Raw genomic sequence first — 25,422 nt, 5'->3', positions numbered from 1 at the left:
ACCTTCCCTGCCCGTGTTTTCTAGACCACGTGTCTGTGGTCAGATGTATCTTGACACCAACACTGTGTGCCAGAGATACATTCACTTGCCGCTGAACATGGCCATATAGCTCTGGGATGCCCTTCTGTGAAAAAAGTTTCCTTCCTGGAAACTTCCATTGTGGTGTTCCAATGGCCACAAATTTTCGAAAGGCCTCCGAGTCCACCAGTTAATATGGTGGTAGTTGGCGGGCTATCAGTTCCGACAAGCCAGCGGTCAACAGTTGGGCAAGAGGGTTATCCGGCGTCATCGTTTTTTTACGATCGAACATTTGGGCCACGGAATCCTGCCTTTTTGCAGTAAAATGTGAGAAAGGCATGATGGAAGGTGGAGTGGAGGACAATTGTGAGCATAGAGGGGAAGGAGAAGGAGAAGAGTCTGGACGGTAAGAGCCTGGAGTGTGGCTTTGTGGGTTCTGATGGCATTGCTCCCACTGGGCTCGTGATGGGAGGCCAGGTGCCTTCTTAAGGTGGTCGTCCCTAGATGAGTGTTGGGCTTACCGCAACTTATGCGTTGACTGCAAAGGCTGCAGATGGCAACACTATTGTCTGCAGCGGACACGTTAAAAAAAGTCCACACCACGGAGCCATGGGCCGGGATCCTGGGAGCACCAAATGTGACCGTATGGTTGATGTCTCGCTCCTGATACATTAGGAGTCTGGTTTGTCCCTCCTGTGCAATGTAAGTTCGGCCTGCTTCTCCTCCCTATATGTTGGTCCATCTCTCCCTCTGAACTCCCCTCCTCTTCCTCTCTTGTGGGCACCCATGTGACGTCTGTAGACACGTCATCATCGACGTCACCTTCCCCATCATTAACAGTAGAGATCTCAGAGTAGGCAGCAGCAGCAGGCACCAACCTCCTTGGGCTGATATGAGTACTGTCGTCAGACTTCTGAGTGCCGGCTGTTGCTACCTCCTCTTCCTGATCCAATGTCAAGAATGGCTGCGCATCTGAAATGTCTTCTGATGGATCGAAAATAATTCCTGTGACTCAAGCGGAGGGTATATGGTGGTGATGGTGGTGGTGTTGGTGGCGAGCCACTCAACCCAGTCTGGTGCATCCTTTGACGTAATCGAACGAACATTGTGCCACTTCCCACTTCGGCTCTGGCCTGGTGCTCCTGCCCTACCCCTACCACCCCTGCGGAAGGGCCTGCCTCTTCCTCTGCCTGTCATTTTTTAAATTACCCTGTGACAACAAACGTCTCTAGAGAAGCGCAGTATATGTGGAAGAAGGTATATAACAAAATCTGTTGTTTTGGGGGGCCACTGGTTTATCGCACCAGTTATGAAACTTTTTTTTCAGGATTTTTTTTTAATGTGTGAAGCAGAGGTAACGCAGCAAAAGAGGCAAAAATTCTGCAGTAACCAAATACACCGCCAGTCACGATGCTGCACAATACAAATCCACTATAATATGCTTTCTATATTCGAAAGTATATTATAAGTGTATGTTACACCTATATACTGCAGAGCAAGTAGCACACCTATACCAGTGCTTAAATGGACTTGTGTGGACCTGTTAGGTAGCGATTTGTGTCGCTAAAGTCTGTCCCTGCTTGAAACGCCAACCTCTCCCTACACTGACAAAAAGTATATATGAATGTATTACACACTCTCATGTACTGCAGAACAAGTAGCACACCTATACCAGTGCTTGAAAGGACTTTTGTGGACCTGTTAGGTAGCAATTTGTGTTGCTCAAATCTGTCCCTGCTGGAAACGCCAACCTCTCCCTACACTGACTGTCAGGTCACCTGTGGCCAGGTGACGAGTGCACCCCGTTGGAGACAGGTGTGTACCGCAAGGTAGTGAACCCAATAGCTGACTGCTGCGGATGGACAGGAAACATGAGCCCAAGATTCCCCAGGGCGCAGGGTCTAAGGTCCAACAGGTGTTCACCAGAGCCTCTGGTGGTGAGGATGGCCTTCGCTGCAACTGAACCCAGGTCGCGGCCCCTGGGGTCCCCCAGGTCACGCTCCATAGGAAGAGAGGAGAAGCAGCCACTGAGGACACAAGGGATAGTGATGGGTAAGCCGAGGTTGGGGCAACAGGCAGACGAGGGTAACCAAGGGACAGGCCAAAGGTCAGGGTCACAGGCAAACAGGAGTAGTCAGAGACGAGCCAAAATCGGCACACAGAAAGGTAAACGTAGGACACTGCAGACAGGAACACAAGCTAACAAACAAAGTTGAACAGCAAAGCAGACCTGCAGTGCAACAGTTAATATACACTTCCTGGGATGGCTTGGGGTGGAGCCATACAGGGAGGAGATGATAAAAGGCAGCCAGAAAGAGAGTCAGGCCTCTAATGGACACATGGAGGAGAAGGTAAGCTGCCAGATATTATTGCATGTCCATGACACTGACAAAAAGTATATGAATGTATTACACACTATCATGTACTGCAGAGCAAGTAGCACACCTATATCAGTGCTTGAAAGGACTTTTGTGGACCTGTTAGGTAGCGATTTGTGTCGCTAAAGTCTGTCCCTGCTGGAAACGCCAACCTCTTCCTAAACTGACAAAAAGTATATGAATGAATGTATTAGACACCTATATACTGCAGAGCAAGTAGCACACCTTTACCAGTCCTTAAAATAACTTCTGTGGACCTTTTAGATAGCTATTTGATTAGGTAGCAATTTGTGTTGCTAAAGTCTGTCCTTGCTGGAAACGCCAACCTCTCCCTACACTGACAAAAAGTATATGAATGAATGTATAGACCTTTTAGATAGCTATTTGATTGACAACAGCCTGTCCCTGCTCCAAACAGAACCCTCTCCCTACACTGACAAAAAGCAGAATGTAAGATGGCCGCCAGATCAGGTCTATTTATAAGGTAGGGGGTATGTCCATGTGCTGAAATGTCTCAATTGGCTGTCCTGTACCACCTGATGGATGTGTCATAGGTCAAAGTTCTTACCCATGTAACATTGCGCACCGCCGCGAACATCACCAGGTCACGCAAAGTTCGCCACGAAACGACCACCGGGCGAACCGGCAGGCCATCTCTATATTCGAATTGATCAAAGATTTACAGAAAGGAGGAAAGAGAGATTGGGAATGTTTGGAAGTAATGGTGTCATGTGTTTTCTCTGCTAGTCAATTTGTTCAGAAGGATCCAAGAGTTTCTTCAGATTCTGACACAGCTGAACCTATGCAGGTTGATGCAATTAAGAGATCCATTTCTACTCAGGAGAAAGAGAGAAGATGTTCAGAGAACCTCTGTCTATATTTCAGGGACTCTGGGCATTACGCAGTTAACTGTCCGAACAAGGTTAGAAGAACAATTGCGGTGACTGATGTGATTTTTGCCTGAACAAATAAACTCTATTACCCAGTCGATCTCCCCATTGTTTCATAAAGAGAATAAAGTAAAGTCGGTTCTATCTCATTTTATCATCCCTTCTAAACTCATCTTTGATGGTATTGAAATTCCTTGCTCTGCTATGCTGGACTCTGGGGCTGGGGGTAACTTTATGGACATACAATTTGCCCACAGTAATAATATCCAAACAAGAAATGAGTCTGCACCTATCGATAAGGAGATGGTCGACAGTTCACCCTTAACTTCAGGACCTGTTACCCATGAGACAGTCCCTTTGGTACTGCAATTTGAGGCTAATCATCATGAGACCATCAGTTTTCAGCTGATTACATCACCCAAATTTCCTGTTATCCTGGGCATTCCTTGGTTTTCCAACCATAATCCCTCCATCAACTGGGAAGCAAGGGTTATAAACTTTACACCCCCCCCCCATTGCGAAGAATTCCATAGAGAACCTTGTCAAACAAGTTCTTTGCCGGCCAAGGAATCACAGGTGGATGTTATTACTACGCAGTCATATAACAACCTGCCTCCCCAATATCATGAGTTCCGGGATGTCTGTAATAAGAAGAATGCAGATCAGTTACCTCCTCATCGCCCATATAATTGTCCCATTGAACTGCTCCCAGGGGCTGAAATACCTTTTGGTCGCCTTTTCAATCTCTCAGAACCTGAATTAAATGTTCTCAAGGAATGGATTGATGAGAAATTAGAGAAGGGCTTCATTAGACCCTCAGCGTCTCCTGCAGGGGCAGCCCTGTTCTTTCTTTCAAAGAAAGATTCCACCTTGCGTCAATGCATTGACTACCGTTACCTTAAAGCGGTTCTCCACCCTAAAGTGGAGTCCCGCTGATCGGAACCCTGCCCCCCTCCGGTGTCACATTTGACACCTTTCAGGGGGGAGGGGGGTGCAGATACCTGTCTAAAGACAGGTATTTGCACCCACTTCCGGCTCGGCATTCACGGGCAAAAGACGGGCATTCCGACACATCCTGTCGCCCCCCGTTGTGTGCTGGGAACACTCGGCTCCCAGCACACAGTGTGCTGTTCTCCTTATAGTTATTTGTACATTGCATTCTTAATTTTTATTTCTCCATGTTTGTTTTCATGCATTTCTTTCACTGCTGCCATCTGCTGGCCAGAATTTGCATGCCACACACGTCTCTGTTTTGGTTAGTAAAGTTTTTTGTATTCGGAGGCGTGGACTCTTGCTGGGCAGGTCTCTTCACTGGGGGGAACCATTTCAGTGTTTTCTCCTCATGGCTGTGTGACTAGACACTCCACATTTTTGGGCTCGAGAAGGCATCAGTTTTTGACCACGCAGAAGTCAGCAGTAGTTAGCAGCAGCTCAGCAGCAGCTCAGCAGCCACAGCAGCTAGCCTCAGGACATATTCTAACAAGTCAGCATTGATACCACTACTACAGAACAGTATTGTATCACCGTTTGTTGTCTTATCTGGATTGAATAAACCCACGCTGATTTCATCTTCATGTCTGAGTCTGGATCCATCTAACCTGAACATCTGCCGGTCCTGTCTGCCCCACTGCTTGGATACGAAGGTAAGAAGTCACACAGCTATTATCAGTTATACCTTCATTCGCCTTCATGTGGGAACAGAACAGTCAAAAACTGCCTTAATGTCCACACCCCAGTCACAGATTCCCTCAGAGTTGCTACACTAAGGAATCTCCCTTGTAACAGGCCCATCTGCAGCGAATCTGCCCGGCTACAGTGCATGTTCCACAAGTCTCAGGGCAAGCACCGCATGTCCACAGTATCTTTACTGTTGCCTGAAAGCCCTCCACAACTCATCAAGCCGTTTTCTATATCCCATATCAACCTTTGCTCGCATAGCAGAACTGGTAACGCACACGGGGTCCCTCTCTAACCTAAACCCCCGCAAATCACTTAAAACACCTGAGGATCCTTGCCAGAGTGCCCCAGCGCAGCCGCACTGCAATTTTCAGCCCCCAATTCAAAAGTTTATTTTCTTAAAGAGACAGCGCACCTTAAATCAAAATGGACAAAAAGGACCTTGCACAGTTCCCCAGTGATGAAACAGAGCTAGTGCAGCCTGATACTGATCACCAAGAAGTACAGGAAGCAGAACCCACACTTCCAGCAGACCAAGTCGTGCGACCAAGACGCTCCCTCAAACCGACAATAGAGGTCAGGGAAAACTATCAAACCACAAATGATGAGCTATGTGATAACCTCTATCTACCTTGGATTAATCCTAAGTATCATTCAAAATCTATCAAAGCACACCCCATTATAGGCCCCACGCTAGAAATCTTCCGCAGTACCTTCAAGAGCACAAATCCCTCCCCTTGGTTAGGCCCTTTAACACCACTTTTGGGCAACCCAGACTTCCCTCCTGGTCTAGAAAATTCATTTCCGACGCACAAGTGGCCTCACGGCAATATCCTATCTAATCACTTCTTTAAAAACGACAAGTTTCTATCTAGAGACGATCTACTAAAGACCATCAAACCTTTTATCCTATCTCACTGGAACTACACCCAAATCAAACATTACCTAACCAAGAAAGACAACATCCATCATTGGACAAAACCCTTGACAATGTTAGAGCGACTCTGCTCCAAAAAAACTCCACAAAGACACATTATCTCGGCCCTTAATAACTCCCTATTTGATGATTCCAATGAATTCTCCAGCTCATCCTGTAAGGCATGGGAAAGAGACTTAGGCACTGATCTGTCCACAGAAGACTGGGAGAAAATATATTTATATGCCCACAAAGGCTCACTCAATGTGGCCACACAGGAAAGTGGTTTCAAGATTATCACAAGGTGGTACAGAACCCCTTCTATCCTTCACAAAATCTCACCCCTGGTATCTGATAGATGCTGGAGATGCAAACGAGAAGAGGGCTCGATGATACATATCTGGTGGTCCTGCCCCCTTCTTCAATCTTTCTGGAAGTCTGTACACGAAACAATACATCTAGTCACCTCCGAGAACCTGAACTTTTCACCGCTTCAGTACTTATTACACTTTAACACGATCCCTAGAGAACGCTACCTGAAATCTCTCTCCATGTTCATGATCAATGCTGCTCGTCAATGTATCCCCTGCCATTGGCGCTCCACCCATGTCCCAACAAAATCTGAATGGTTTAGGAGAATTAACAACATAGAAAGAGTTGAGGAACTCATCAGTAAATCCCAAGAGAGAATCATCAAATTTACAGCGATTTGGTCCGACTGGGCATCATTTAAAGAATCTTCCAATTACCAGCAGATTATTCCATGAAAGTGGTTTTATTACAGGAATATATGGTATCTTATAGCTCAGTAAAACTTTTTCCTTCATTCATGTATGTTACTTAGCTCCGAATATCTGGGAATTATTCCCTCCCCCCTTTTTTTTTTTTTTCCCCTCCTTCCCTCTTCCTAAAAACGTATACGATTACATGCATATGCCTATTCCTCGTCCTAGTTTAGAAAAACTATATAGTACGGTGATAGTAAAACTATCTGTGCTCTATTTCCATTGAAACTGTATGTAGTGATTGCATGGTTTTATAGTACGTTTTATCAAAATTGTCATCTGCTGTCATTGCCTACTAGGTGTATTATTTACATTTTTGTATGCACTATTATTCACTCAATAAAGACTTTGTGAAAAAAAAAAAAAAAAAGATGAGCTATGTGATAACCTGGAAGAGCTATGGGAGCGAATTTCCTCCCTCATGTCAGGACTTAAATCCTCTGGTGATACCTCAAGCTTACAAGTTGGCATCAGGCGGCTGAACACAGCTCATGAAGGATACAAGAGACTGTTCACAAGGTATATAACCTTTCTAAAAAACGTTAATAATGATGAAGCCCTTTCAGAACTGAGCAAGGCAGAATCTATAGACATTCAAAGAGACACCATGGTGCTGCTTGCTAAAGATAAAGCGGAACTCCGCATCTCCCATTTGCAAGAAACTAGATCACACAGATCAAATTCATCCAAACATTCCTCTCGGTCATACAGATCATCGTGCTCAAGAAGCTCAACCCTAAGCGACAGACTACTAGAGGCCCGCATAAATGCAGAGCAATCCAAAGCCAGACGTTCCTTCACTGAAAAAGAAGCTCTGGCAAAAGCAGAAACACAGGCCAAGAGGGCAGATGCAGAAGCAGAGGCCAAGAGGGCAGACGCAGAAGCAGAGGCCAAGAGGGCAGAAGCAGAGGCCAAGAGGGCAGACGCAGAAGCAGAGGCCAAGAGGGCAGACGCAGAAGCAGAGGCTCGAATAAAGATTCTTGAATCAGAGATGGAAGAGGAAGTTGCATTAGCTAAAGTAAGACTACTTGAGCAAGCATTAAGCCAAGGTCTTGATCCAGTCTGCTCGCTACCACAGGAGGTAGAAGATTCAGCTTACCGCACCAGCGACTATGTGCTGAAACAATTATCTGCATCACCCCCAGTATGCAGTACCGTCCAAGCTGACAACGCCGAAACCTCAAAGTCATCTCCACCTACAGTGCCAGTGTCACTTACAGCACCCGAGAAATCTGATGGTGTTCACCCAGATGTGCCTTCTCAAGGACAGTTATTACGAAACTACAAAAAGGGCCATCAGGCGTTTCCTGGCCTACCTCCACAGCTCAAGCAGCAGTCCTCACGATCTACAGAGACTAGATCACAGCTCAACCCTGCAGCAGCATCATTCTACCTGGATGCATCTCACCCTTTCACGCCGCAAAGCCTACACGCCCCGGCGGCACCACAGGTTGTCGTGGCAACAAGCAGTGAGAAATCAGATATGTCTGAGTTGGCCAGGATTATGGCGAGCAGAGAGCTAATTAACACAAGTCTCTCAAAATTTGATGACCGTGCAGAGAGCTACAGAGCTTGGAAGGCAACTTTCAAGGCCACCATTGCCAACCTCAAACTAGACGCAGAGAAGGAGCTCAACCTCCTGATCACATGGCTGGGCCCAAGCTCCACAAATCGCATCAAGAGCCTCAGAACTGTCTATGTGGGACAAGCAGAAGCAGGTCTCGCTGCCGCCTGGCAGAGACTCGAACGTACCTTCGGCAGTGCAGAAGCAATAGAGAAGGCCCTATTTAAGAGACTGCAGAACATCCCAAAGATCAATCTTAAGGACGTCCATAAGCTTCAGGATTTGAGTGACCTGCTCATGGAACTAGAGCTTGCCAAAAGAGACCCTCGTCTGATCGGGCTATGCTACCTGGATACAGCCCATGGAGTGAACCCAATTGTCGTGAAACTACCATACAGTCTGCAAGAAAAGTGGGCGGCATCAGTCTCAAGGTACAAAAGGGTGCATGACATCACCTTTCCCCCATTTATTCATTTCTGCAGATTCATTGAAGAACAGTCCCAGATGAGGAATGACCCCAGCCTCGATTTCCTGGAGTTCAACACTACAGCTCCAGCGACACCATCACCAAGGTATGAGAGTGCCATGCATAAACACAGAGACTTTAAGAGCAGCATGAGTGTTAGAAAGACTAACCTACCATCTTCTGCAGCACCCATGGGTAAACAGTACAATACCTCATCAGGAGGCAAGTCCTTCAATCATGAATGTCCCATTCATAAAAAAACACACTCACTGAACAAATGCAGGGGGTTTAGATCCAAACCCATACAGGAGCGCAAGAAGTTCCTCAGCGAGCTTGGGGTGTGTTTCAGATGCTGCGCTTCATTGGAGCACATGGCTAAGGACTGTAAATCCATCATCAAGTGTGAGGAGTGTCATAGTGAAAGACATGCCTCGGCTATGCACCCAGTTCCACTGCCCAGAGACTCACCAGCTGCCGTCACCACCAGTCCCGCTCCAAGTTATGGCGGGGAGCCCCAGAACCACGCTAACGCAGCCGCTGCTGTTTCCTGCTCATGTTTGGAAGTATGTGGCGAGGGCCAGGGTGAGAAATGTTGTGCCCGAATATACCTAATCAAGGTCTATCCAGAGGGACTACCAGAAAAGGCAGTAAAAATGTATGCCATCATCGATGACCAAAGCAACCGGTCCCTAGCAGGACCTAAATTCTTTGAAGCCTTTGGGATAAAGGGACCATCAGAACCCTACATCTTAAACACCTGCTCAGGCCGCATAGAGACTAGCGGCAGGAGGGCGCAAGGATTCATTGCTTCCCCCATCAATGGGAATACAGAAATACCCCTACCAACACTGATTGAATGCGATCAAATACCCAACCATAGGGATGAGATTCCTACCCCAGAAGCTGCGTTTCACCAACCGCACCTAAGGCACCTAGCCAACGTTATCCCACCTATGGACAACAATGCTGAGATTCTACTCCTGCTTGGCAGAGACAATCTAAGGGTGCACAAGGTGCGCCAACAGTGTAATGGTCCTGACTACGCGCCATTTGCCCAGAGGCTGGACCTGGGATGGGTAGTCATAGGAAATGTATATCTGGATCAACCAGAAATCGACTCCTTCAAAACGTACGTGCGTGGAAATGGACACACAACTCGCATTAAACCGTGTTCTCATCACTATGAAGCGAAGGAGAAGTCTCCAGACCTCATACAACCACCTGACATTTCTCACCTCTTTGCTGACGACTCGGGGAGATCAGTCTTCCACACAACCAAGGATGACGATAAGGTAGCCTTATTGGTAGAAGACAGAGAGTTTTTTAAAGACGAAATCAATCACTGGGTTTCTCCATTACCCTTCCGAACCACCAGGGTAAGTCTCCCGGACAATCAGGAGCAAGCGCTATCCAGATCTAACTCTCTTCAGCGCACCATGGACAGCAAGCCTGAGACGAGAGAACACATTGTTGTACCATTCGAACTTAATCCAGCAGATCACGCAACCAGGCCTACGTCTATGGGTTCCTTTACTAAATCTACTTGGCTTACAGGCCCAGAGTTTCTGCTAGGACGGGCAGACAAATTTGAACAGGAAGTTTACAGCATCCAGGATCCGGATAATGATCCAGAAATCCGCGCCGAAGTTAGCGCATTAGTCACTGAAACAAAGCAGACCTCCAGGCTTGACCGTCATCGTTTTGAACATTTCTCCAGTTGGATGAGACTTGTCAGAACCATTGCAAGGTTAGTGCACATCGCCAGATGTTATCACAATACTCAGGAAGATAAAGATCATGTCATGTCATGTCATGGTTGGCACATCTGCCATAAACCATTCTCTGCTGAGGACATTTCTCATAGCGAGTCTCTCATAATACGTCATGTCCAGCAGCAGGAATTTAACGTAGAATGGAAGTGCTTGAACAACAGACAGCAGATTCCTATAAAAAGTCCCCTTGCAAACTTAAACCCAATTATGGACAGTTTTGGCCTGCTCAGAGTCGGTGGTCATTTGAATCAAGCCCACCTAGGAGTTGCGGAGCAAAATCCTGTCATTATTCCCAGCAAACATCATATCACCACGTTGCTGATCCGACATTACCACAAAAAGACTGAACACCAGGAGCAACAAACCGAAAGGATCACCTGGCCTATGGGACTAATTACAAAGGTTCTTCCTAGCAAGGATGGCAACGTCCGAAAGGTGGAGCTGAAGATCTTCAGGAAGGGTGAGCTTAAAACTTTTGCAAGGCCGATTAACGAACTCATTCTAATATTACCCATCGAGAACGTTCCTGAAGGATGAAAAAGGACTGAACTCGAACTTCACAGTTTTACCCGCTATGGGTCAGCCAACCCACTATGTCATGTTTATTGCATTTCACATGTTCTTTGTTACAGGTTGTATTATATTTTTATGGACATTCGTCATAGTGAAATCTCCTTACGTAAATTTCAGACGGGGAGTGTGCTGTTCTCCTTATAGTTATTTGTACATTGCATTCTTAATTTTTATTTCTCCATGTTTGTTTTCATGCATTTCTTTCACTGCTGCCATCTGCTGGCCAGAATTTGCATGCCACACACGTCTCTGTTTTGGTTAGTAAAGATTTTTGTATTCGGAGGCGTGGACTCTTGCTGGGCAGGTCTTTTCACTGGGGGCAGCCATTTCAGTGTTTTCTCCTCATGGCTGTGTGACTAGACACTCCACATTTTTGGGCTCGAGAAGGCATCAGTTTTTGACCACGCAGAAGTCAGCAGTAGTTAGCAGCAGCTCAGCAGCCACAGCAGCTAGCCTCAGGACATATTCTAACAAGTCAGCATTGATACCACTACTACAGAACAGTATTGTATCACCGTTTGTTGTCTTATCTGGATTGAATAAACCCACGCTGATTTCATCTTCATGTCTGAGTCTGGATCCATCTAACCTGAACATCTGCCGGTCCTGTCTGCCCCACTGCTTGGATACGAAGGTAAGAAGTCACACAGCTATTATCAGTTATACCTTCATTCGCCTTCATGTGGGAACAGAACACACAGCGGGAGCCAATCGGCGGGCGCTGCGCGACTCGTGCATGCGCCGTAGGGAACCGGGCAGTGAAGCCGCAGCGCTTCACTTCCTGGTTCCCTCAGCGTGGATGGCGGGGGGAGCAGCAGAGAGACGAGCGATCGCTCGTCCTCTGCTGCGATCGGCGCTGGACTCCAGGACAGGTAAGTGTCCTAATATTAAAAGTCAGCAGCTGCAGTATTTGTAGCTGCTGGCTTTTAATATTATTTTCCCATGGCACATCCGCTTTAACCACTTCCATACCAGGCACTTACGCACCTTCCTTCCCAAGCCAATTTTCAGCTTTCAGTGCTGTCGCACTTTGAATGACAATTGCGCGGTCATGCTACACTGTACCTAAACAATTTTTTTTATAATTTTGTTCCCACAAATAGAGCTTTCTTTTGGTGGTATTTGATCACCTGTGCGGTTTTTATTTTTTGCGCAACAACTAAAAAAAGACCAGAAATTTGGAAAAAAAAATTGTTTTTATTTTTTTCTGTCATTTTTTTTGTACATAAGTATGTTTTCTTCTTCAATTACGGGCACTGATATGGCTGCACTGATGGGCACCGATGAGGTGGCACTGATGGGCACTCATAGGTAGCACTGCTGGGCACTCATAGGCGGCACTGCTGGGCACTCATAGGCGGCAATGATGGGCACTCATAGGCGGCACTGATGGGCACTCATGGGTGGCACTGATGGGTACTTATGGGTGGCACAGATGGGCACTGATAGGTGGGCACTGGACATGGATGGGCACTGAGGGGTGGCACTGATGGACACTGAGGGGTGGCACTGATGGACACTGAGGGGTGGCACTGATAGACACTGAGGGGTGGCACTGATGTCATTGCTGGGCATCACTTATTTATTTACTAATTTTTGACAGTGCCTGTAACGGTCACCACCGTTTACGATTTCCCTTCCATCAGCCATGACAGCTTTTCTGACACTCCACAATCTAGCAGACATGATCCATAAGAATTCTCTTAGAGAGACGAGACATACGCTCAAATGAATGAATGAACTTTAATGGTTCCTTAGCTTTCTTATATACAGTACAAGCATGTTACAGTGACAATGAAACTCTCCACCCCCAGCATCACACAATGGGGCTTCAATACACCTTCAGATGGGCTAATTACTAAACATTATCCAGACAGCATGGCTCCGCCAAGCTGTTCTCACCTACTTCATAATACACATTCCTTAAGTCAGACGTCTGACCTTTAGACTGCTAACTCACAACACATATCTATCATCAATATCATCTTCACACAAACAGTGTCATTAGCATCACACAATGAAAGGTCTTAGGAGCAGACATAATTAGCACAATGGACAATGAATGTAATCACAGCAAGATACTTTAACATCCCATAATAGCAGACTTAGGCCCAGATTCTCAAAGACTTACGACGGCGTATCTCCAGATACGCCCTCGTACGTCCGAATGAGCACCGTCGTATATATGCGCCTGATTCATAGAATCAGTTACGCATACATTCTGCCAAGATACGAGCGGCGTAAGTCTCCTACGCCGTCGTATCTTGGGTGCATATTTACGCTGGCCTCTAGGTGGTGCTTCCGTTGATTTCCGAGTCGAATATGCAAATAAGCTAGATGCGCCGATTCATTCACGTACGTGCGCCCATCGCATTTAGTAATGCCGTTTACGTAAGACTTACACCGGCGTAAAGATAAAGCAGGCTGTGCGTAAGTTACGTTTACGTCGTAGGCAGTGTTCGACGTATCTTAGGCATTCTATCCGACGCATGCGCACTGGGATACGTCCACGGACGGCGCATGCGCCCTTCGTTTAAAACGTCATTTACGTGGGGTCATGCTTTATTTACATAAAACACGCCCACCTCTTCACAATTTGGATTAGGTGCGCTTACGCCGGCACATTTACGCTATGCCGCCGTAACTTAGGACGCAAGTGCTTTGTGAATACAGCACTTGCCTCTCTAAGTTGCGGCAGCGTAGTGTAAATTCGATACGCTACGCCCGCCCACACTTACGCCGCCCTACGTGAATCTAGGCCTTTGTTAGCATCTCAACAGTCTAGGTTAAGCATTAAAGTAGACACTCTTATTGACCGGTTGGGGGTCAGCATGAAATCAAACTGTAATATTCCAAGATATCCTGTAAAACATGAATTATCATTTATCAGTCACCCTATGCCCAAAAGGGGCACAGGGTGACCCTACACCCAAGAGTCATTAGTGACGCTGGCACAGGAGTACCCCCCATCCTTCAAAAGTCTCTGGGTGTCACGGGTCATTCCGTTACAGTGCCCATGTTGCCAGTAAGTGCCCATTTGTGGGCACTGATTGGCATCTATTGTAATTGTTTTTTTACATGTGGATGGCCATGGGGGATGTACCTGGCCATCCACATGTTGCCCCCTTCCCTGGTGGTCCTGGTGGCTTCCCTGGTGGTCCAGTGTGGGCATCCGAGGGGGGACTGCGCTGATAAACAATCAGTGCGAACCCCCTGTAACGAGACCCTTGCTTGCTCGGTTCCACTCTCCCGACACTCCTCTGCTGCTATTGAATCATATTGCAGATCGCAACTTCTGATGGTTCGGTCATCCAAGGCTCCGGGACTCGAACTACAGCTATGTGCCGTTCAAAATCCATCAGAACAAACACCAGGCAGGCTGTATGTAAGTTCAAACAGGAAACTCTTTTAATGGATGCACACAACACACTTTTATACAGCAGTTCGAACACCCCACCCCCAACAACTACTTTCCTATTGGTCAATTGTAAATACATTGTAGTTTTCAATTAGGTCCTCTTAGACATGCAAATGAGGACTTGAAACCGTGTCAGCAAAGATTGGTCCGATAGCTTGAATAAAAGGACTGCTATGTGTAATGAGACAGAAGCCCCAGGGGGCAATCAATGTACACAAACAGCCAGACACAGAACAATGCTTTTCCTCCAGACCATGGAGACGTCTGGAGGGGGGGGGTTAGCCCTAAGACAGGGCAGAATACCCAGTGTAACAGATTTCAAGGAGATACACTTCAGCATTCCAAAGTCCATGACAATACTCCCCCCTGGGAAACAGTCCAACAGCCACAGTGGGACCCCGAACGGGTCAACTCGAGGATGTTGGAAAAGCAGTCTTAAGGTTCCAGGTCTGTTTGCCGGGATAACCCATCCGCATTCCCGTTTTGAGGCCCTGGCCGATATTGTATGGTGAAATTGTACAGTTGCAAAGGCAGGCTCCACCGTAGTAATCGCCTGTTCTCTCCCGCCACCCGGTTAAGCCATATCAAGGGATTGTGGTCCGTCATGATGGTAAAAGAGCATCCATACACGTAGGGCTGCAATTTCTTTAAAGCCCAGACTAAAGCCAAACACTCTTTATCCACAGCAGCATATCCAACTTCACGGGGTAACAACTTACGGCTGAGATACGCCACCGGGTGCTCTTTCCCGTCATCGCCAACTTGGCTTAGTACAGCTCCCAGTCCGAACATGGAGGCATCTGTATGAACGACAAAGCGTTTGTTAGGATCGGGTGCTGCCAGTATGGGAGCTTGCGTTAGGGCGGTTTTTAACTGATGAAATGCTGTCTCGCACTCCGGGGACCACAGGACCTGTCTAGGGAGAGTCTTTTTGGTCAGGTCCATCAGGGGTTTGGCTATGTCACTATAGTGGGGTACAAACTTCCTGTAGTACCCTGCTGTCCCTAAAATTGCAAGTACCTGGGTCTTGGTTCTGGGAACCGGCCAGTTTAGGACGGCCTCTATTTTTGCAGGTTCTGGCCTCTGCTTCCCACATCCCACTCTATGTCCCAGATATTGCACCTCAGACATCCCGATATTACATTTGTCTGGCTTTAGGGTCAGGTCTGCGGCTCGGATCCTATCTAGCACTATTCCCAGGTGTCTAAGATGTTCCTCCCAGGTATGGCTATAGATTGCGATGTCGTCAAGATATGCACATGCAAAATCTTGCAGACCATCGAGGAGTATTCTTCATCCCAAATGGCATCACCAGAAACTGGTAAAGGCCGAACGGGGTGATGAAGGCCGACTTCGGAATTGCTTCCACGTCCAAGGGAGTCTGCCAGTAGCCCTTACACAAGTCAATAGTCGTCAGATAATGTCCCTGAGCTATTTTGTCCAGCAATTCGTGCACTCAGGGCATAGGGTAGGCATCTGTCACAGTACAGTCATTCAGTCGCCTATAGTCCACACAAAATCGGGTCGTGCCATCCCGTTTTGGGACTAATACTACAGGGGACGCCCAGGGGCTTGCTGATGGTTCGATCACCCCTAACTCGAGCATCTCCCTAATCTCCGCTTTCATCCCTTCTTGCACTGCTGCGGGAATCCTATAGGCTGGTTGTCTCAGGGGCTTCTGCCCAGGAGTCTCTACCTTGTGCACAGCTATGTGAGTGTACCCAGGGATTGCCGAGACCATTCCTGCCGGTCCTGGAGTAATTCTCTGGCCTGTTCTCGTTCTTGGGATCCTAATCTATCTCCTAGCCGTATATCCTCCACCCCCCTGGAACAGTTACTGATTTCGGGAAGCTCCAGCATCGGTAGATATTCAGAGTCCCCGGTGTCCGGAACGCATATGGCGGCTACTGCCTCAGCCCTCTCATTAAAGGCCTTCATCATATTAATGTGGAACGTCCTCTTAATTTTTGTGTCTGCACAGCTGGCAACCACGTAGGTGATATCGCACAGCTGTTTTACCAGGAGGCCTGTAATTTATTTTGCTTCTGGGCCGATTGCATATTCTTATGGACTAGATCAGTAAGTCCCCGCAGTCGCTCCCTGAGTTCCAAGACATAACTAAGGATGGGGAGGCCTTCCGGATCCTCTACCCCCTCCCACTGGGCCCTCACTAAGTCTAAGGGTCCCCTAACCCTTCACCCATATAACAGCTCAAATGGGGAAAACCCTGTGGACTCTTGGGGTACCGCTCTATAGGCAAACAGTAGATGGGGAAGATATTTCTCCCAATCCTTCCTACTCTCCACGAAGGCCCGAAGCAGCTGCTTCAGGGTCCTGTTAAATCTCTCACACAGCCCATTAGTCTGAGGGTGGTATTGGGTGCTCTGGAGGGGTTTAATCCCACAGAGATGCCACAGCTGCTGCGTCAGCTCAGCTGTGAATTGGGTACCCTGATCGGACAATGGGGCTGATTTACCAAGCCTTTACTCCATGACTCATGGAGCAAAAGCAGGAGTAGCAGCCGTTTTCACATTTACTAAAGAAATACGCTGCTAGTGCAGTGTATTTCAATAGTTACTAAAGTGCTCAGTGCGCCCAGGAGAGGGCGCATTGTGCGCCTGTATAGACCTGGCGCACGGCACATTGAAATGAAAATTGCGGGGATTCGGGCGAGAGATTATTAGGGGGGAAGTGTAGTGACATGTGTTTGAATGTGTTTGGCGGGCCGAATTGAAAGTGAAAGTGTTTTTTGGAAACCGATCCCCGTACGCTTGCACTGTGCGCCTGAACCTCGGGAGGTTCATTTGCATACTGGGCATGAGTACAGAGAAATTTCGGAGCTTCCCGTGCGCCTTGTCAGTACGCCGAGAAAATCTTGGTAAATACCAAGCGGCGTTCTCGTGATTGTGCTGCGTGACACGGTGCACGGGAATCTCCGACCTGTTTTCAGCCTGCGCTGACCATGAAGGGGAACTCCGCGCCAAATTTCAAACAAGAAACCGGCGCGGGTCCCCCTCCAGGGGTACATTAGGCTCTTAGGCTTGGTCTGAAATGTGAGGGGTTAAACCCACGCCGAAAATCGCCGCGGGGGTTCTCCACCAGATCCAAACCAAGCCCTCATCCCAAGAACGCAGTCTGGCCGGGACAGGAATGGGGGTGGGGACGAGCGAGCGCCACCCCCCTCCTGAGCCGTACCAGACCGCATGCCCTCAACATGGGGGAGTGTGTGCTGTGGGATGGGGGGGCACTGCTCCCCCACCCCACAGCACTCTTGTCCCCATGTCCCCATGTCAAAGCAAGCGTGAAAGAGAACCTGGTTGATGGAGAGTGTGATGAGGCTGAAGCATTATGGGTGGAACTGCATACAGATGTGCGTAGTTCAAAATTAATCATTGGAGTTTGTTATAAACCACCCAATGTTAATGAGGAGGTGGAGACTCAGCTCCTTGCACAGATGGAAAGGGCTGCAAGGTCTGGGACGGTGATAATAATGGGGGATTTTAACTACCCAGAAATTGACTGGATTAATGGCACTTCTGGGACAGTTAAAGGACAAAAATTTAAAAACCTATTGCAGGACAATTTTATGGTGCAGTTTATTGAGGCCCCAACTAGGAATGATGCCCTGTTGGACCTGATAATCTCAAACCATGCAGAGCTTATTACTAATGTTCAGATAAAGGAACACCTGGGTAGCAGTGATCATAACATGATTTCATTTAATGTTAACTATAAGCAAGAAATACATACAGGAACTATTAAAACACTAAATTTTAAGAGAGCAAATTTTCCAAGGATGAGGGCTGCTCTCCAGGACTTGGACTGGGAGGGATTATTGGCACAGCTGAACACAGAACAGAAATGGGAATTCTTCAAAAAGACTGTGTGGAACCTCACTGAAAAGTATGTTCCCATGGGCAATAAGTTTAAAAGGCTAAAAATAAAACCTATGTGGCTGACGGTCATAGTTAAAAAAGCTATAAACAATAAGAAAGTAGCTTTTAAAAAATATAAAAATGAAGGAACACTAGTGTTGTTTAAATGTTACAAAGAATATAACAGGATATGCAAAAAGGAAATCAAGGATGCAAAAATTTAAAACGAACGACAGATTGCAAAAGATAGTAGGACAAACCCCAAAAAATTATTTAAATATATTAATAGTAAAAAGGTGAAGTCTGAGCATGTAGGCCCCTTACAAAATAATCTAGAGTGGGTGACTGGGGACAAAGAGAAGGCAAATTTATTAAATGTTTTCTTCAGCTCTGTGTATACAATGGAGCATGGGGGAGCTCATGTCCAAAATGGGGGTGGGAGTGACACAGCCTCAAATCCACAATGGCTCAAAAGTGATATGGTCCAGAAATATTTAGACAGAATAAAGGTGGATAAAGCACCTGGACCTGATGGCATCCATCCACGGATCCTAGGTGAGTTGAGCTCTGTCATTTCAAAGCCACTGTATCTAATATTTAGGGACTCATTAAAGACAGGAATAGTACCACTGGATTGGCGCAGGGCCAATGTGGTGCCCATATTTAAAAAGGGAACAAAGTCTTTACCAAGTAACTATAGACCTGTTAGTTTAACTTCTATAGTTGGGAAGATACTGGAACGTTTAATAAAAGACCACATGGATGAGTTCTTGCTGGAAAAAAACTATTTAAGCAGCAGACAACATGGATTCATGAAAGACAGAAGTTGTCAGACAAACCTGATTTCCTTTTATGAAGAGGTAAGTAAAACCCTGGACAGAGGCGTGGCTGTGGACGTGATATATTTGGATTTTGCAAAAGCGTTCGATACAGTTCCGCACACACGGCTCATGTGTAAGGTAAGGTCTACAGGATTGGATATATCAGTTTGTAAATGGATAGAAAACTGGCTGAAAGACAGAATTCAGAGAGTCGTGGTTAATGATTCTTACTCTGAATGGTCCAAGGTTATCAGTGGTGTACCACAAGGTTCAGTGCTGGAACACCTGGGTAGCAGTGATCATAACATGATTTCATTTAATGTTAACTATAAGCAAGAAATACATACAGGAACTATTAAAACACTAAATTTTAAGAGAGCAAATTTTCCAAGGATGAGGGCTGCTCTCCAGGACTTGGACTGGGAGGGATTATTGGCACAGCTGAACACAGAACAGAAATGGGAATTCTTCAAAAAGACTGTGTGGAACCTCACTGAAAAGTATGTTCCCATGGGCAATAAGTTTAAAAGGCTAAAAATAAAACCTATGTGGCTGACGGTCATAGTTAAAAAAGCTATAAACAATAAGAAAGTAGCTTTTAAAAAATATAAAAATGAAGGAACACTAGTGTTGTTTAAATGTTACAAAGAATATAACAGGATATGCAAAAAGGAAATCAAGGATGCAAAAATTTAAAACGAACGACAGATTGCAAAAGATAGTAGGACAAACCCCAAAAAATTATTTAAATATATTAATAGTAAAAAGGTGAAGTCTGAGCATGTAGGCCCCTTACAAAATAATCTAGAGTGGGTGACTGGGGACAAAGAGAAGGCAAATTTATTAAATGTTTTCTTCAGCTCTGTGTATACAATGGAGCATGGGGGAGCTCATGTCCAAAATGGGGGTGGGAGTGACACAGCCTCAAATCCACAATGGCTCAAAAGTGATATGGTCCAGAAATATTTAGACAGAATAAAGGTGGATAAAGCACCTGGACCTGATGGCATCCATCCACGGATCCTAGGTGAGTTGAGCTCTGTCATTTCAAAGCCACTGTATCTAATATTTAGGGACTCATTAAAGACAGGAATAGTACCACTGGATTGGCGCAGGGCCAATGTGGTGCCCATATTTAAAAAGGGAACAAAGTCTTTACCAAGTAACTATAGACCTGTTAGTTTAACTTCTATAGTTGGGAAGATACTGGAACGTTTAATAAAAGACCACATGGATGAGTTCTTGCTGGAAAAAAACTATTTAAGCAGCAGACGACATGGATTCATGAAAGACAGAAGTTGTCAGACAAACCTGATTTCCTTTTATGAAGAGGTAAGTAAAACCCTGGACAGAGGCGTGGCTGTGGACGTGATATATTTGGATTTTGCAAAAGCGTTCGATACAGTTCCACACACACGGCTCATGTGTAAGGTAAGGTCTACAGGATTGGATATATCAGTTTGTAAATGGATAGAAAACTGGCTGAAAGACAGAATTCAGAGAGTCGTGGTTAATGATTCTTACTCTGAATGGTCCAAGGTTATCAGTGGTGTACCACAAGGTTCAGTGCTGGGACCCTTACTTTTCAATATATTTATAAATGATATTGGGTCTGAGATCAAAAGTAACATTTCTGTCTTTGCAGATGACACCAAGCTATGCAGTGGAATAACGTCCTTGCAGGATGTCTCCAATTTACAAGCCGACCTCAATGCTCTGTCTAATTGGGCGACTAAGTGGCAGATGAGGTTTAATGTAGATAAATGTAAAGTTATGCACTTGGGGGCTAATAATATGCATGCATCATACATACTAGGGGGAGTACAACTGGGGGGATCTGTAGTGGAGAAGGATCTGGGGGTTTTAGTTGATCATAAGCTCAATAATGGCATGCAATGCCAAGCTGCGGTTTCCAAAGCGGGCAAAGTCCTTTCTTGTATTAAGAGAGGTATGGACTCCAGAGACAGAGATATAATTTTGTCCCTGTACAAATCATTAGTAAGACCTCATCTGGAATATGCCGTTCAGTTTTGGGCACCAGTTCTCAAAAAGGACATCGGAGAACTGGAGAAAGTGCAGAGAAGGGCAACCAAACTGATAAGAGGCATGGAGGAGCTCAGCTATGAGGAAAGATTAGAGGAACTGAATTTATTCACTCTTGAGAAGAGGAGAATAAGGGGGGATATGATCAACATGTACAAATATATAAGAGGTCCATACAGTGAACTTGGTGTTGAGTTATTCACTTTACGGTCAACACTGAGGACAAGGGGGCACTCTTTACGTCTAGAGGAAAAGAGATTTCACCTCCAAATACGGAAAGGTTTTTTCACAGTAAGAGCTGTGAAAATGTGGAACAGACTCCCTCCAGAGGTGGTTCTGGCCAGCTCAGTAGATTGCTTTAAGAAAGGCCTGGATTCTTTCCCAAATGTACAGAATATAACTGAGTACTAAGATTTGTAGGTAAAGTTGATCCAGGGTAAATCCGATTGCCTCTCGGGGGATCAGGAAGGAATTTTTTCCCCTGCTGTAGCAAATTGGATCATGCTCTGCTGGGGTTTTTTGCCTTCCTCTGGATCAACTGTGGGTATGGAGTTGGGTGTATAGGATTTTACTGTGTTTTTTATTTTTTATTTATTTTTTTTGTGGTTGAACTGGATGGACTTGTGTCTTTTTTCAACCTGACTAACTAACTATGTCGATAGGGACAAGAGCCTCTTCCCGACAACCCTTGCCATTGGTTGTCGGGGTATGCGGGCGGGGGCTAATCGGAATCTGCGAGCCCCCTTTAATAAGGGGTCCCCCAGATGCCGGCCCCCCACCCTATGTGAATGAGTATGGGGTACATCGTACCTCTACCCATTCACCTGGGGGAAAAGTGTAAAGTAAAAAACACACCACACAGAATAAAATCATTTATTAGTCAGCTCCGGGCCCCCCCTTTCTTCTTTAGCTCTTTTTGAAGGGGGGGGTTTCTTCTCTCCCGATTTTCCGCCGGGACCCTGGGCTTCGGCGATTTCTGCCGGGGGAGGGCGCAATGCCTCGGTCCTCTCCGGAGCCTTCCGCCGGGGCCCCCCAACCCATTTAAGCTCTTTTTGATTAGGGGGGCATCCGGACTTCGGTGACTTCTGCCGGGGGATGGCGCCTATCCCCCGGTCTTTCCGGTGCCTTTCGCCAGGGCTCCGGTCTTGTTCGTCTTCTGCCGGGGGTGCGCCAACTCCCCGGTCTTTTCTCTGCTGTCTTCCCTCTTCTGCCTGTCTCCTCCGGGGGACAGGGCTTTCTTTCCGCTTCTTTCTTTGTTCCCTCTTCTGCCTGGCTCCCCCGTGGAGCCAGGGCTTTCTTTCCGCTTTCTTTCCTGTTCCCTCTTCTGCCTGTCTCCTCCGGGAGCTCAGGGCTTTCTTTCCGCTGTGTTCTCCCTTCTCTTCCATTCGATGTTGACACAACGAGGTTCTGCGCTGACATGCCGTCTGAGCAGTGGGCATTGACTTATATAGGGCAATGCCACCATGTGACCTCAACCCATGTGACATCACATTTCCTGGGCATGATGGGAATGTGATGTCACATGGGTTGAGGTCACATGGTGGAATTGCCCTATATAAGTCAATGCCCACCGCTCACGCGGCATTCCAGCGCGGGACCTCGTTGTGTCAACATCGAATGGAAGAGAAGGGAGAACACAGCGGAGACAAGCCCTGAGCTCCCGGAGGAGCCAGGCAGAAGCGGAAGGCACCACAGAAGCCCGGAGGGTGGCGCCCTCCGGCGGAAGACAGCGGAGACAAGCCCTGGGCTCCCGGAGGAGCCAGGCAGAAGCGGAAGGCACCGCAGAAGCCCAGAGGGTTGCGCCCTCCGGCGGAAGACAGCGGAGACAAGCCCCCACGGAGGTGCAAGGCAGAAAAGGCCATCAAGAGGCACCCCCCCCCCGGGCAGAAACCGACGAAGCCTGGGACCCTCCCCCATAAGCAAGGAGCTTTGTGGTGAAGGGGGTCCCGGCGGAAGACGGCGCAGAAGACGGGGGGGGGGGGGGTAGGTGCACCCCCCGCAGAAACCGACGAAGCCCGGGACCCTTCCCCATAAGCAAGGAGCTTCGTGGTGAAGGGGGTCCCGGCAGAAGACGGCGAAGCCCGGGGCCTAATGGGGTGGTGGTGGCGGGCCCCGGCAGAAGACCCCCAGCTGACTAATAAATTAAAAATGTGTGTGGTGTATTATTTTTTTACATTTTTTTCCCCAGGTGAATGGGTAGGGGTACAATGTACCCCATACTCATACACATAGGGTGGGGGGCCGGAATCTGGGGGCCACCTTATTAAAGGGGGCTCTCAGATTCTGATAAGCCCCCCGCCTGCATACCCCGACAACCAACGGCCAGGGTTGTCGGGAAGAGGCTCTTGTGCCTATCGACATGGGGACAAGAGTGCTTTGGGGTGGGGGGGCAGTGCTCCCCTCCCCCACAGCACACACTCCCCCATGTTGAGGGCATGCGGTCTGGTACGGCTCAGGAGGGGGGGGGCTCGCTCGTCCCCACCCCCATTTCTGTCCGGGCCAGACTGCGTGCCTGGGATGAGGGCTTGGGCTGGATCTGGGGGGGGACCCCACGCTGGTTTTCGGCATGGGTTTTACCCCTCACGTTCCGGACCAAGCCGAAGAGCCTAATGTACCCCTGGAGGGGGACCCACGCCGTTTTTTTGTTTGAAATTTGGCGCAGAGTTCCCCTTTATCCCGGTCCTGTCAGGGGGGGAAATGCCTGATCGTCTGTTCATACAATGTATGAACAGCGATCTGTCATTTCCCCTAGTCAGTCCCACCCCCCCTTACAGTTAGAACACACCCAGGGAACATAATTAACCCCTCCCTCGCCCCTAGTGTTAACCCCTTTCCTTGCCAGTGACATTTTCATAGTAAGAAATGCATTTTTAGAACATTGGTCGCTAGAAAAATGCCAATGGTCCCAAAAATGTGTCCGCCATACAGTAATGTTGCAGTACCGATAAAAATCGCTGATCGCCGCCATTACTAGTAAAAAAAAATAAAAAAGCCATAAAACTAACCACTATTTTGTAGACGCTAGAACTTTTGCGCAAACCAATCAAACGCTTATTGCGATTTATTGGAACCCAAAAATATGTCGAAGAATACGTATCGGCCTAAACTGGGTTGAAAAAAAGATTATTTTTAGATAATTTTGGGGATATTTATTATAGCAAACAGTAAAAATGATTTTTTTTGTTAAAAAAAAAAATGTCGCTCTATTTTTGTTTATAGCAAAAAAAAAAAACGCAGAGGTGATCAAATACCACCAAAAAAAAAAAATCTATTTGTGTGAAACAAAAGGACGGCAATTTTGATTTGGAACCACGTCGCACGACCGCGCAATTGTCAGTTAAAACGACGCAGTGCAGAATCACAAAAACTGGCCCGGTCATTGACCAGTAATATGGTCTGGGGCTCAAGTGGTTAAAAATTAACAAAACACTAAAGTTAGGCCAATTTTTGGTGATAATGTGAAAGATGATGTTACACCGAGTAAATAGATACCTTACATGTCACGCTTTAGTATTGCAAACACTCATGGAATGGCGCCAAACTTCAGTACTTTAAAATCCCCATAGGCGACCTTTTTTTTTTCAGGTTACCAGTTTACAGCTACAGAGAAGGTCTAGTGCTAAAAGTATTACTCTCGCTCTAACGCACGCATCAATACCTCACATGTGTGGTTTGAACAGTGTTTACATATGTGGGCGGGACTTACGCAAGTCCCGCCCACATATGTAAACATCGTTCAAACCACACATGTGAGGTATTGACGCATGCGTTAGAGCGAGAGCGATACTTTTAGCACTAGACCTCCTCTGTAACTCTAAACTGTTAACCTGAAGAGAAAAAAATGTGCGTGTTCACTTCTGACTGGGAGGACAGGGGCATTTTAATTATTATTATTTATTTTTGTTACGTAATAATTCACTAAGACCTCCCCTTCAGGCTGGAAAGCATGAGTTCAGGGGGAAAAAAAAGCTCTCATGCTTTCAGCAGCCATTGCAGCTTTGTTCCTGCATGTGAGATGAACTGAGCATGCTCAGGCAGTTAGAACATTTTTCCTTTATTTTTAAAGGGTGAAAATCACTTGAATGCTCATATGGGTGGGTTAGTAATTTAAGGACATCCTTACCAGGTGTAAGCACTTACAAGCTCACCCAAACTAGAGACTGAAATTAATTAATTAGCACACATGTTATAAAAAGCGTGGATCGAGCAGTCCTCAGAGGGGCAGA

This window comes from Rana temporaria, chromosome 12, assembly GCF_905171775.1.
Source record: "Rana temporaria chromosome 12, aRanTem1.1, whole genome shotgun sequence".
NCBI lineage: Eukaryota > Metazoa > Chordata > Amphibia > Anura > Ranidae > Rana > Rana temporaria.
This window is presented reverse-complemented; position numbering follows the sequence as displayed.